We start from the raw sequence: 11,544 nt of genomic DNA on the forward strand, positions 1-11,544 counted from the left end.
ATTTCCATGTTTAATTATGTGATATACTCTAATTACTCTAATTATGCATACAACTAAATATACTAGTTATGGTGACTTTCTGCTACCCGTCCTTGATTCATCCAGACCAAGTCTAAATCCCACTACCAGATCACTGCGGTAGTGAAGAATTTGGTGATCAAATTACACCTGTTCATTAAATATATGATTTTGAAAAAAGACCATATTTACCACTCGCACCTTTGACTTTTGGGGTTCATATTTTTGAGTACATCATGTTTTGTTATCTTGTGTTCTTGTGTTTATCCAATAACTTTTCCTCATCTTACAATAACCACAAATACATCAGTGTTCAATTATTGCATGGTCATTCAGAAGTTGTTCAGGTGTCTCACACGCAATGGAGCGTCATCAGTAAATGAATCCTTCAACAATGGAGTTCTGATCTGCCCGGCAAATGAAACCTTCTGCTTGAAGGTGACCGAGGACTTCTCAAAGGGTCAGTTAAAACATCCTAGGGAGGACAAAGATGTTTCCACAAAGCGTTACAATGACACTTTCTGATCATGCTGACCAAAGCAAACAGACTTGATACAACGAGATCCTTCTACAGACTGAATACCAACGCAGCCAAGTGAAGGTGGAAGCAAACCCGGCCAAGAGGGTCACATGACACCCTGTCCAGCTGCTGCAGCATCCACGCATTCTGCCATGCTTTCATTTTAATGTTCAACCTGTCTGAATGCTGTTATTTCAGGTGACGACTGGATTCCTGCACCAATCGACTAACACTGCAAACTACAGTGGTCAGGTCTATGAACACTCAGAGAATAACACTGAAAATGTGGAAACAGGAAAATGTCCAAAAAATGTCCCCTTAGGCCTGATCTAAATCTGTCCCAAGGGGCCAGGGGCCGTCTGTAAGAACTGATTTTCCTGCTAAAACAAAACGCACCCTGCAATAAAGCCATAAAATGCACCCTGGACAGCAGATAGCAAAGACAGAGCACAGAACCTTGTCCTGCCCAAACTTATCTCCTTGTCCCCTTGTTTGACTTCAACTCATCCCCCCTCTCCCTCCTCAAGGCACTGAAAGTTCATTAAGAATGTCTATATAACACATATGGTGTATCTTGTGAATATGTTGTTTTTCCTTTTCATGTTTGGTATCATTTTAAGTGTCGCAGTGCGATTGGTAAAGTGGTCTTAATTTCATTGCAGTCATTGGTTTAATGAGAAAGATTGAGAACTTAGGAGAATCCTGTATCTCTCTGGCTGATATCTCTTTACGATATCCCAAGAAACCAGGTGCTATCCCCCTCGGGTACATGGATTGGCCCAAACAACTCTAAACAACATTTGTTTAACCCCTGTTGTTCTGGTCTGGTATTTAAGGTGAGGGGACAGAGCAATCTTTGGGAATCTTTTACCAGGAGAATCCCCCGCACAGTAATACATGTCAGTATTTTCCTGTTGGAAAACCCTAACACATTACTGTGTGTCTTTGTCAGGAAAACATTACTTACTTTTAGAGTCATCTTTGAGTAAATGATGTCATATATTTTTTGAATTGGCTTTTAATAATTTACTTCTGTAATTGGCATGATATATTTTTACCTGACAAATAAATGTTACATCTTGATTTATTCTGCATTCTTTTGAAATCATTATTTCCAGTAGATTAATGTGTAGTCTGGTGTTTCCGCAAATTTTGTCCAGAATAGATCAAACTGGAGGCACTTTGAATGGACCATGGGGCACATCTTTAGATAGACCTCCTGATTTCTGACTATTCCCTGACTTAGCATGTTGTACGCTGCAAATATTATAAAAAATTACACCTCTGGGTCTGCAGTGAGCGGCTGCATTGGGTAAAATATTTGCACTGCACCCTCTGACTATTTCAGGACTGGCTAGTTTGTGATCGTGAGCGCGCAGTCGCGACGTGACGTCTCAAAGCGACACTAGGTCCATAATGAACGAATAATTGAAAGTATGGGATAATCAGAATAATCAAAGATCTAAATTAATTCATAATCAATATTTATGATTATTTTCTAATCAGAAATACGATCTAAATTTGATTATCGTTTGAAATTGGAGTCAGATTAAGCGTAGAGCTAAAGTAATACTAAAACTAAATTCCAATAAATTAAGTGAACTTCACTGGAGCGCTGAAAAGACATACACGCTTTAAACCTTCGCCAGGCCGTTGGATTCCGTCATTGGGCCAATGGGTGGTCCTTACAGTGGTAATCAGGTTACAGGCCTCATCCGGCCTTCCTGGTTATGAGCTCCCACATACTGTGGTCGCCAGGTTACAGGCCTTACTAGGCCTTCCTGAATATGAGCTCCCACATACTGTGGTCACCAGGTTACAGGCCTCACCGGCCTTTCCTGGTGATGGGCTTCTACATGTCAGGTTACAGGCCCATCCGGCCTTCCTGAATGTGAGCTCCCACATACTGTGGCCGCCAGGTTACAGGCCTCACCCGGCCTTCCTGAGTATGAGCTCCCACACACCGTGGTCGCAGGTCTTCCTAGTTATGAGCTTCCTCATGTCAGGTTATAGGCCTCATCCGGCTTTCCTGAATGTGAGTTCCCACATACTGTGGTCACCAGGTTTCAGGCCTCATAGGCCTTCCTGAGTATGAGCTCCCACATGCTGTGGTCGCCAGGTTTCAGGCCTCTCTGCCTTCCTGAGTGTTAAGCTCCCACATTCAGTGGTCACCAGGCTTCAGGCCTCCTAGGCCTTCCTGGTTATGAGTTTTCACATGTCAGGTTACAGGCCTCACCAGGCCTTCCTGGATGTGAACTCCCACGCACTGTGGTCGCTAGGGTATAGGCCTCACTGGTTGTGAGCGTCCACATGTCAGGATGCAGGCCTCATCAGCCTTCCTGAATGTGAGCTCCCACGCATTGTGACTATCAGGTTACAGGCCTCGTCTGGCCTCCTGATCATTGGTTCCCACATGCTGTGGTTCCCAGGTTACAGGCCTCACCGGCCTTCCTGGATACAAGCTCCCACATTCTGTGGTCGTCAGGTCACAGGCCTCAGCGGCCTTCCTGAGGATGAGCTCCCACTTACTGTGGTCGTCAGGTTATAGGCCTTACTAGGCCTTCCTGAGTATGAGCTCCCACATGCTGTGGTCGCCAGGTTAGAGGCCTCACCAGGCCTTCCTGGATTCAGAATGGATAAGTGCATGCACTTTCGTTTCATGCACTTTCTAAAATCCATATTTATGGTAAGGGTTATGCGCTGTACGCTTCGTTCCCTTTTTTATGTGTGGTTCAGACTCCGGTTTTTCACCTTGGGTCCCACTCTAGATGCGTCTTCTGTCGCAATGTTTTACGACAGGCGCTTCCTTTTCAGGCTATCTCCCACATTCTGTGGTTACAAGCCTCATTAGGCCTTTCTGAAGGTAGCCCCACATTGTGTGGCTGTCAGGTTACAGGCCTCTCCGGCCTTTCTGAATACGAGCTCCCACTTACTGTGGTCGCCAGGTCTCAGGCCTCACAGGCCTTCCTGAGTATGAGCTCCCACATACTGTGGTCGCCAGGTTAGAGGCCTTACCAGGCCTTCCTGGATTTGGACTGGCTAAGTACACGCACTTTCGTTTCGTGTACTTTCTAAAATCCATATTTATGGTAAGGGTTATGCGCTGTCCGCTTCATTCCCTTTTTTACGTGGCTCAGACTCCGGTTCTTCACCTTGGGTCCCACTCTAGATGCGTCCTCTGTTGCAATGTTTTACGACAGGCGCTTTCCTTTCAGGCTATCTCCCACATTCTGTGGTTACAGGCCTCATTAGGCCTTTCTGAAGGTAGCCCCACATTGTGTGGCTGTCAGGTTACAGGCCTCTCCGGCCTTCCTGAATACGAGCTCCCACTTACTGTGGTCGCCAGGTCTCAGGCCTCACAGGCCTTCCTGAGTATGAGCTCCCACATACTGTGGTCGCCAGGTTAGAGGCCTTACCAGGCCTTCCTGGATTTGGACTGGCTAAGTACACGCACTTTCGTTTCGTGTACCTTCTAAAATCCATATTTATGGTAAGGGTTATGCGCTGTATGCTTCATTTCCTTTTTTATGTGGCTCAGACTCCGGTTCTTCACCTTGGGTCCCACTCTAGATGCGTCTTCTGTCGCAATGTTTTACGACAGGCGCTTCCCTTTCAGGCTATCTCCCACATTCTGTGGTTACAGGCCTCAATAGGCCTTTCTGAAGGTAGCCCCACATTGTGTGGCTGTCAGGTTACAGGCCTCTCCGGCCTTCCTGAATACGAGCTCCCACTTACTGTGGTCGCCGGGTTACAGGCCTCACAGGCCTTCCTGAGTATGAGCTCCCACATACTGTGGTCGTCAGGTTACAGGCCTCATAGGCCTTCCTGAGTATGAGCTCCCACATACTGTGGTCGCCAGGTTTCAGGCCTCACAGGCCTTCCTGAGTATGAGCTCCCACATACTGTGGTCGTCAGGTTACAGGCCTCACCGGCCTTCCTGATATGAGCCCTCATGTTCTGGAGCTCCCCACATGAGGGGGTCATCAGGTTTTAGGTCTCAGTAGACCTTCCTGGTTTTGAACCCTCTCTTACTTCCCCAGTGTTCGGATCGAGCACTGGGTAGACCCGTGGATTGAGTGGACGACTTCCGTCTTTTCCTGAGGTTGAGTCACACTCTCCGGGAGATCCCGTCTCTGTGATCCAGAACTGAATGGTTCTGCCAGCTTCGCAGGCCTTCGGTTTCTGTATGCCTTATCCAAGGCAACTTCCAGAGGCTCTGTCTCGGACAGACAGGCAATGGCCAGACTGTGTGTCTTAGTATAGATCATCAGGCCAGAGTCCCTTGGGTCCCCTAGCCACACTCCCTAGAAGTGACCCCTTCTATTGGAAGTTGTGGTCCTAAGCCTTTGAGCTGGCCCAGATATACCCCCCATTGACTATGTTCTGGCGGTTTCTTGGTTCATTAGCTTGGGCTATGACCGGTAGGGAGTGCTGTCACTGACAGCCCGATGTGACCTAAGGGTGAGTGGTTCCAGTGTTTCTGATTTACTGGTTCGGGCAGTTGTCACTGCCTTTGGGCATGCACTCCCCTCAGCATGGTGGCGTTGGTATATCGTTCCCCATAGCGTCATTCTGACGTAGTGTAGAGTTCCCTTTCGAAAGGGAACGTCTCAGGTTACGACTGTAACCTATGTTCCCTGAGAACAGGGAACGAGACACTACGTCTTCCTGCCATGCCTCGGGGCCTGCCTGCAACAGTCCCTTCAGACGATAGGATGTTGTCATGTGTGCAAGGCTCCCCTTTATACATCCAGGTCGCGCGCTCATCATTCAAGCTGATGATGCACAGGCTGTCGCCGGTCAACATGATTGACGTGAGTTGATATTTATTTCAGACACCTGTCACGCCTGAGGCGTTCCCCATAGCGTCATTCTGACGTAGTGTCTCGTTCCCTGTTCTCAGGGAACATAGGTTACAGTCGTAACCTGAGACGTTTTTTTTTTTCAAAAAATTTCAAATTTATATTTTTTTCTTATGTTCTATAAGAAAATACTTTCAAAACTTTTTTTAGTCTCAAATATTATTTTTTGCTATTGGTATGAAAACTTTTTCTCTCAAATATTCTTTTTTCTCTCATGAAATACTTTTTTGCTCTCAGATCATTCATTTTCTCGGATGTAATAAAGACAATTCTAGCTCCATATTAACCTCAAAAAGAAAAAAAAAATATAAAAAACCCTTTTCCTTTTCCTTTAAATCCTCGCTTGTCGGGCTTATGCTACTCTGAACAATGCCTGAACTTCGTATTTTTAGCACTTCTTGTGTTGTTTTTTTGCCTCTTCACGATGACTCGCTTAATTTAGTCCTAATTTGTAAGTCGCTTTGGACAAAAGCGTCTGCTAAATGACTAAATGTAAATGTAAATTCTGAAACTCTCGTCTCAGTTCTAAACTTTCCCATTTATCTAGATCATCTCAAAATGAACTTATACAGTTAATTGACAAATATTCTGCACTTTTTTCAGATGTACCTCCTGTGACTAATGTGTTGTGGTGATCATTGTCCTGTTAAGCAGAACGCTTATCGTGTTAATCCTGTAAAGTGTGAGGTAATGAAACAAGAAACCCAGTATCTCATTGAAAATGGTCTGGCTGTGCCAAGCTCTAGTCCATTGTGTTCTCCATGTTTGTTAGTTCCAAAACCTGATGGGACATAACATTTATGCACTGATTACCGGAAAATTAATCAGTTAACGAAGTCAGATTCCAACCCTCTTCCCAGAATGGAGGATTGTATTGATCTCATTGGACGTGCAAAGTTTGTTACTAAATTGGACTTGCTTAAAGGGTATTGGCAGGTGCTGCTTACAGAGCGTGCTTCTGAGATCTCAGCCTTTGCCACACCAGGCGCCTTTCTGCAATATAACGTCCTAGCTTTCGGCCTCAAAAACGCTCCAGCTAACTTCCAACGTTTAATGAATAAAGTCTTAGCCAATGTGAACAATTGTGAGGCTTACCTCGATGATGTAGTGTGTTACTCTGATACATGGAGTAGTCATTTACAAAGCCTAGAAGAAGTGTTCTCAAGGTTGCAAGCTGCTAATCTAACCTTTAATTTGGCAAAATGTGAATTCTGTCATGCCACTGTCACATACATGGGTAAAAAGGTTGGTCATGGTTCCGTCCGCCCTTTAGAAGCTAAAGTTCAGACCATTGTTGAGTTTCCTGTGCCCAAATCTAAGCGAGAACTCAGACAGTTCCTTGGAATGGCTGGTTACTACAGAAATGTCTGTATAACCTCTCACAGACAACCTTCGTAAAGCAGTGTCTTTTAACTGGAATTCTAAATGTGAATTTACCTTTGAGTCTTTGAAAAATTTGTTGTGCAATGCTCCTGTTTTAGCTGCCCCAGACTTCTCTAGACCTTTTAAACTTGAAGTGGATGCCAGTGGTACGGGGGCCGGTGCTGTCCTACTGCAGGAAGATGACCAAGGAATTGACCATCCAGTATGTTTCTATTCAAAAAAATGTAATCGCCATCAACTCAATTATAGTACCATAGAAAAAGAAGCATTAGCTCTTTTGTTAGCTCTACAACATTTCGAAGTTTATGTTGGCTCCAGTTCGCAACCCATTGATGTATTCACGGATCATAATTCACCAATCTTTCTGCAGCGTATGTGTAACAAAAACCAGAGACTTATGCGTTGGGCACTCATTTGTCAGAGCTTTAATTTGCTAATTAAGTACAAAAAAAGGTGTTGACAATGTTATTGCAGACTCTTTGTCCAGATGTCACTTGTAAACTTGTAACCATGTACCATGTTTACTCATATGTGTGGGGGTATTATGACCCTGTGGTTTGTATTTTGTTATATCTCTGTTGTTTTGTGAGTCTCTGTGTGTGTCTGTCTAGGAACGCCATCTGATTGGTTCCTAAAAGACACGTCATCACATCCTCTACAGAGAGATCTTGTGTTTGAGCAGAGAGAGTTTGTAATTATAAAGTGCTGAGTATTTTGAGAGTGTTAAGAGTATTTTCAGAGTTTGAGAGTGTTAAAGAGTATTTTGGAGTTAGAGAGTATTTGAGACTGTGAGTATTGTTTGTTTGAATTGAAAGATGTTTGTATCTGAATATCTTTGTTGGTATATTTGACCCTTTGCCTGTTTCTGACACTGATTTGGACTGCCGTTTTCAGCTTGTTTGCCTGATTGTAAATATATTGTAAATACAGATTTTTTGGGAAAGTAGGGAGTCTGATGCCATTTTTGTTTATTGTAAACCGTTTGATCTCTGTTTTTGGTTAGGCAGTCAGGTTTACAGATTGTATTCTTATTTTATTTTAGGTTAGGGTTTAGGAAAGAGGTTTAAAGACAAGGTTGTTTTGTTTGTTATTTTGGCCCAGTCAGCAAATAAATTGACCTTTGTTCAAATACCCTGCATATTTCTGAGTCTTTCATGTTGCGCCCTTTTCCCCTAGATGGGGTATAACAGCAGTACAGCCAAACTAATTTTCATATTTTAAAAACAAAGCCTTACAAGGTTACAAAATATATAATATATAAAGAATGCCAGACATTTAGGCTAAAGTGGGCAAAGATAAAACAATCTTTATGTCATTATATTTGATCTGTTATTAAAAATAAGAACAAAGTTATACATTACATATACACAACATAATATACAAATAAAATAAACAATGCTTTATTTGTTCAGCTACAGTAGATGTTTTTAACAGTAGCATTTAAAGAAATGTAAAATAAAACACAATATACACTTCACTGTATAAAATATACATTGATTCTCATTTAAGCTAGTGTAGGCCTATTACAGTTCTTTAGTCAAGAGTAGTGAGTGATTTTCTCTTTTGTTGTTTAATTAACATTAAAGGGATAGTTCACCTAAATGAAAATTCTGTCATCGTTTACTTACTCTCAAAAGTTGTTTTAAACCTGATGTGTATGTTGAACATAAAAGTTATTATGAAGAATGTGGGTAACCAAACATTTGCTGGTCCCCATTGACTTGCATAGTATTTTTTTTCCTACTATGGAAGTCATTGGGGACAGGCAACTGTTTGGTTACCCACATTCTTCAAAATGTCTTCTTTTGAGTTCAGCACAAGAAAGAAATTAATACAGGCATGGAACAACATTTTTTGGGGGGTGAACTATCTCCGCCTAAGGACAAGTGGCAGCATGTTTACTTAGTAGGTGCTGTCACTTTAAGACCTGCACGCATCTAGATGCAGACACGCATCTGATTTTCTCACAACTGTTTTCGTTCATTTTAGACATAACCAATTGTGTTTATGTAAACTTTGTGTGTATTTGTCAGTATTAGCACAATCAGACACAAAAGATAAAGTCCAGCAATCAGGCGCTGTTTGACAGTGTACACGCGCTCAGAAAAAGTGCATCATGTCAGAACAGAACGTCAATGAAATGTCTAACCGGCAAAGCTTTAAAGCACGAGCAAATAATGAACTTTTGTGATTGCGAATAAGTGCAGTGTCCTTTGAGTGTAACTCTACCGCTACGTTAACATGTGATGTGAATGTACAATGAGTTGTATAGTATTTGGACGGAGGCGCCAGAACTGAACTGTATCGCACACGTGTTACAGTGATACATTTATTCATTGCACAGACCAATTTTTTAGAAGCACATGCGACAAATATGTCGCACTGTACAGCCAGTATAATACAGTGAGACTTGATATGGTACTGACATTGAACTAGTTAACGTATTTGGATGTGGGAAGTAATTCATTTGTTATTGTTGCAAGGCGCTAGCAGTAGCTAGCAGCGGCCACCGCTGGTAGGTAGTCGGTAGCGCTAACATGGCTACGATTTTGCAGCTAACACACAATGGACACGATATTCAGCAATTTTGGTGAATAATAAACAAAGATCACCGATTCAGCCTTAAAGCCTATGTTCACATTAGTTGTGGATGTTTAAAAGAACCTACACTACCAGCTAACCGTAGCCTAGGCCAGTAGTTCCCATCCTGGTCCTGGGGACCCACAGCTCTGCACAGTTTGTGTGTCTCCCTCATTTAACACACCTGATTCAGATCATCAGCTCGTTAGGAAAGAGCTCTAATGAACTGAACTGGGTGTGTCTGGTAAAGGAGACATATAAAATGTGCAGAGCTGTGGGTCCCCAGGACCAGGATTGGGAACCACTGGCCTAGGCTATACTACCCAGCTTGTCTGACATGTCTCAGGTTCTCAGTGTAAACTTTTATGTTCAGTATAAATATTTAACAGACTAAGATGACATCAACACCAGTTTACTTATTGCACTTACCAATAATCACAAAGACGGTGCAGCCTGCAGTGTTCCACTCTTATGCCTGTCAGATAGAGTTGCGGGTTTATGCGGGGAAAAAACGTTCCGTTAGTTGTGGTGCGTCCGGTCTGCACAGCTGCCCCGCACCTGCCGGACGAACTGTCAGTCGAAGCTACAGACAAGTCTGGCGCAAAGTTTGTGACTGTTGCGTGAATCTGCTGATTCGAAAACGGATCTGGCACAGATGTAAATGCTGTCTGGGATGGAAGGACTGTAACAGAAGTAACACACTGCTTCACCTTCCAACTCTGGGTTGTTCATTCTCATCACACTCACTTGGGGAGACAAAAAACACCAACTCCAGGCTAGAGTTCTCAACGGGTCGGGTCGGCCCGACAAACCCGACGGGACCCGCGGGTTCGGGTCGAAAATATAATCAAATGACTCGGGTCGGGTCGGACCTCGGGCTTAATCTTTTCCAGTCAGTGAAAAAAAAAACTACATTTATTAATCATCGCTGCTGTTCACCGTAAAGAAAGTCTGGCTGCTGCGTGCAAGCGCATCAGGGAGAGGGGCGGGGGCAGACCTGACGCCGCTGCGTGCACGCCGTCGCCTTTAGCCTGGAGAAGAAGATGGAGTTGGTGAGAAGTAAACTTGCCTCAGGTGAATTCACCGTCGCTACTACAGCCTATTTATATATTTAAAGTTTATTGTTTCAGTTGTTTGTATTGTTAAAAGGCGTGAACATTAAAGGTTGATTTGAATTTCCGTCTGCTGGTCATGATAATACGTGTATGAGAAAAAAAAAATCCGACGCGGCGTCGGGCCGCGGGCCGGGTTCGGGCAGATAATTCATTTTGATGTGTCGGGTTACATCGGGTCCGGGCTTTAAAAGCCACGGGCCGGGTCGGGTCGGGTTGTTATTTTCAGGCCCGTTGAGAACTCTACTCCAGGCCTTGACTGATTGCGGCACGGCCGGGAACTTCATGGATATTTCCTTGGCCAAAAGTTTCCAGATCCCTACTAATTCCCTTTCTGCCTTCCTTACTGTGACAGCCTTGGATGGAAGACTGTTAGCTCCTGGGAAAATATCCCACCACACGTCTCTTCTTTCTCTCTGCATTTACCAGCACCAGGACAGAATGTGCTTTCACCTAATACAGTCTACAGAGTTGCCTGTTATCCTCGATCACCCCTGGCTCCTCCAGTTTAATACACACTTTTGACTGGTCCATTGGCATAGTCCTCAGTTTGGCTTCCACCTGTCAGACTACGTGCTTGGCTCAGAACTCCCCTGATCCTGTACTCGAGTCCCAAGAACCCCTAGATCGGTCTCAAGTCTATCAATGTCAATACCACCACCTCAAGGCCGTGTTCAGAAAAAAGAAGGCCAGTAAACATTAATCATCAGAACATCTCTTCTCCTGTCTCTTAAAATGTCTGGCTTTGGTGATTAAAGCACATTGAAAGTATCCATAACGGAAATAAGTGAGTCGTATTATTTCAAAATGGAAGTACGTAACGAGGCTCAGTGCAAGTAGTCCATTATGCAGTAGATCTAATGCTTGACATATTGAAGGGAGAAGGACAGTCAGAAAATATATTGCATTTTGAGGATCTGTCAGACAGAAGAATTATGTCCTTGTAGACTGCAAATAGAATTTACTCATTCAACTACGGTTATGTTGAACGTAAAAACTGACCAGCAATAGTTATCTTTAAACAAGCTGGGAATGGGTTGACTCAAATTTTTTTGAAATGGTCTGGTTG

The sequence above is a fragment of the Rutilus rutilus genome, assembly GCF_951802725.1.
Source record: "Rutilus rutilus genome assembly, chromosome: 4".
In the NCBI taxonomy this organism is placed as follows: domain Eukaryota; kingdom Metazoa; phylum Chordata; class Actinopteri; order Cypriniformes; family Leuciscidae; genus Rutilus; species Rutilus rutilus.